Genomic DNA, 3,274 nt, shown 5'->3' with positions numbered 1-3,274 from the left:
CGAACTGCACAAGAATTCTCGTTTGAACGCTCGCACGTCCACGTTTACATTTCAGCATCCGCGACCGAATGAAGCAGCAGCAACACAGGACCACTTCCAGTTGAAAACTTCTCTCCACCGAATGTGCCGAGTTATCCATAATGGCTAGATGGTAGTCGGGCATCAACGAGACACGTTTGGGCTAATTGGCCCGGCGAGATAACTCGCGCCTCGGCAATTCGCAACACAGTGCCTACTTATTCAGCCACCAGAACCAGCCAACACCAACTTTACGGTCCGGCCGTAAAGGATTACGCAAATTGCGCAAATAAATTTCCCGCGTGCAGAATACTTACTAAATAATAGCTGCAGTTGTAAATTTCCCTCGACGCTTTCCTACAGTCACGCACGCGCCCTGCACATCCTCTCGTACGTGGGATTCAATACTGAGCTTTGCGATGATTCTATTCTGTGAGATCTGTCTGAAAGGATCCAATTTGTCAATTTTTTCTTCGCATACACCTACATTACGTTAGTCTCTCGAGATTATGGATACATACGTACATATATACGTCGATAAATAGTCGCAGCTGCAGTCTAGGCACCTGTCTACGCTTTGAGCTCAAATCCCGACGAAGTCAATTCTCTCAATCCGATTAACCTATTCGACAGACGAGGCTTAAGGTTCTCTAAAAACTGTATACGTCGATTTTCAGTCCATAAAAAGAACGACTTTTATATTTCGTTTTGAAAATCTTTTCAATTAAAATACGTCCCGTATTCTTAGATAATAAATATTGACTATCCTCCACTATCTAACGTTTGCCCAAAAGGTGACGTCATATATACATATACGTATATGTTTATATATATACTTCTCATGGAATATTTGGCTTTCCATGTCACTTTGATGCCCGCTTTTAACACGACAAAGATATTCACTATTTTTTTGTTTCGATCTTCCGGTCGATTGCAATCGACTCTGTGTATGCACATACTGCTTTTGAGTACCATATTCTCTTAAATCAACTAAGTCTAAGTAAAATTTTGAGCCCTCTAATATTGGGCTGCTGCATAAGTCCTGGATTATAGATGTGCCCCCGTGTCCGGGTCCTAGTATTCAATTTGGCTAATTAGACAAAAACTATTAAGGAAAAACAAATAGATATGAGAATAAAAGGTGAAAGGGCAAGAGTTGAAGGACAAGAGCGAATTTCGAGTCGAATACGAGTCGCCAAAGATAACCTCGTATCTGCGCATGGTTTATGGTTCACCGTGCGATCTGCAATTACTAAATTGTATGTGTATGTAATTCTAAGCCGTGCGATGGAAGACACGGTCCAGGGCTTCAAAATCTAGAGTAAAATCGTCATTTTCATTCATTCGGTTCTAACAAATTGGCAACCCTTTACCCATTTTCTCAATAAATATCGAGTTTTTTGGGATCTCGAATTTTTCTGATTTGTATAAATGCTGCAAATTTGTCTATGTGTCTTTGTGAATCAATGTTTTTATTTGCCTCGTGAAATACAATACTTCTGTACAGTGTTTGACCATAAATCGAGTTTTATTTAAATATATGGGTGTATACCTGTATATATAATTAATACTTCTTAATCTGCCAAGACGAATGTGCATGATAAAATAAAATGACAGTTCAAATATGTATTATACCGATTCTGTTTGTTTCCTCGTTTCATTAATTTTTGATATGACAAATAGTTAATTAAAATTTTGATTTTTTTAAATTGAAACTTCCCAATAGGCTTGTGTGCGTGAAAATATATAGATTAATTTTATATGCACATACATATATACATATGTATGTATGTATGTATGTATATACCGGCTCGATTCCCGTGCAAGGAAAACGAGGCACGAAAACCGACCATTCTGGTTAACACACGTGTTGATTATTCGCCGTGCTGTCGGTTCGTGTAAACCATCACACGATAACTTACACAAAATTGAAATTTTATGATACCCCTAACACCCCCGGGCTTGATGAATTTCCCCGCCGGGGAAACTCGCTACGAACGACGCAAGGGAGGAAAGAGAGAGAGAGAGAGAGAGAGAGAAAGAAGAAGGGTGGAGAAGGCGAAATGAACGGGAAATCGTTTCTTAGTTATTCCAAGGAAAAGCCGGGTTTACGGGCGGGCGAAAGTAGTGGGGAAACGTTACGAATTTCACACCGTTAACAGCGAACGAACGCCTCGTCAATTAATCAGGTTTCACTTAAAAAACGATCAAATTTCTCGTCGTGAAAGACGTCTCACAAAGCGAATAGATTCGACTAGACAAGTTGGAAAATTTTCCCATGAAAAATCGCACAGCAAAGTACATAAATAAAAAGGTCGTTTGTCGTTACGGGTACGTACTTTACTTGGTACGCTTTTAACGACATCGCCGCGGGAAACGCCTGGCAAATGAATAAACTTAAACAGTTTGCCGTGCCCGTTAGTCGGTGCTCACGTGGTGCTCTCAGTCTGTAATTGCAGTTAGTGCATTCGTGTTCGTTTTTTGCAAAAATGGAAAACGTGTTGAACACATTTACTTCGCACCGACTCACATAAAATAGATCGCACTCAGGCACGAGATGCGCTCACCTCCGACAAGATACTACTATATCAGTGTCGTTTGAAAATTTAACCCTGTTAAAAGAATAGCGGGATTTATCTGAAGAGAATTTATTAATGTACAAAATAAAAGCTGAGTACCGTGGAAAATACATTAAGCTCTCGTTCGGGAAGATATACGCTGTTTGAAGCTGTGAAGAATCGACTCCAATTGAAATAGTATCAAGCTTTTCTTTTTCAATGCAGTTTGACATGAAATAAAATTTCAAATTTAAATAAACAAATCGTAGAACGAATCTTTTTTTTATTTCATTTGTTTTTTTTTCTTCAGTGTTCATAAACGTTTCATTCGATACGTTGTGTTTTTCGAATGTCTTCATTGAGTGTGTTTTATGGTAATTATATACATTTATTTTAGTTGAAATGATTTGAATCTTGTAAATTCTTATATTTTACATATATCATTAAGAATGCTCTCATTTGTGAGAACTTTTCTTATGATACATTCCTCCATACATTTGCATATACATACATACATATAATAAAACTATTGCACATCAAAAGCTGTGGTTTGAAAGCTTTTGCAATCACTTATAGATTAATCCTTTTAACATATAAACATCCAACAAATTAATTTCCGAATGAAAAACTGAAACTATACTTATACGAATTATTAACCAATTTTAAAACTGAATTTTCGTTTTTTTACAGTTATTTTT

This window comes from Arctopsyche grandis, chromosome 8, assembly GCF_051622035.1.
Source record: "Arctopsyche grandis isolate Sample6627 chromosome 8, ASM5162203v2, whole genome shotgun sequence".
In the NCBI taxonomy this organism is placed as follows: domain Eukaryota; kingdom Metazoa; phylum Arthropoda; class Insecta; order Trichoptera; family Hydropsychidae; genus Arctopsyche; species Arctopsyche grandis.
Note: the sequence above shows the minus strand (reverse complement) of the source record.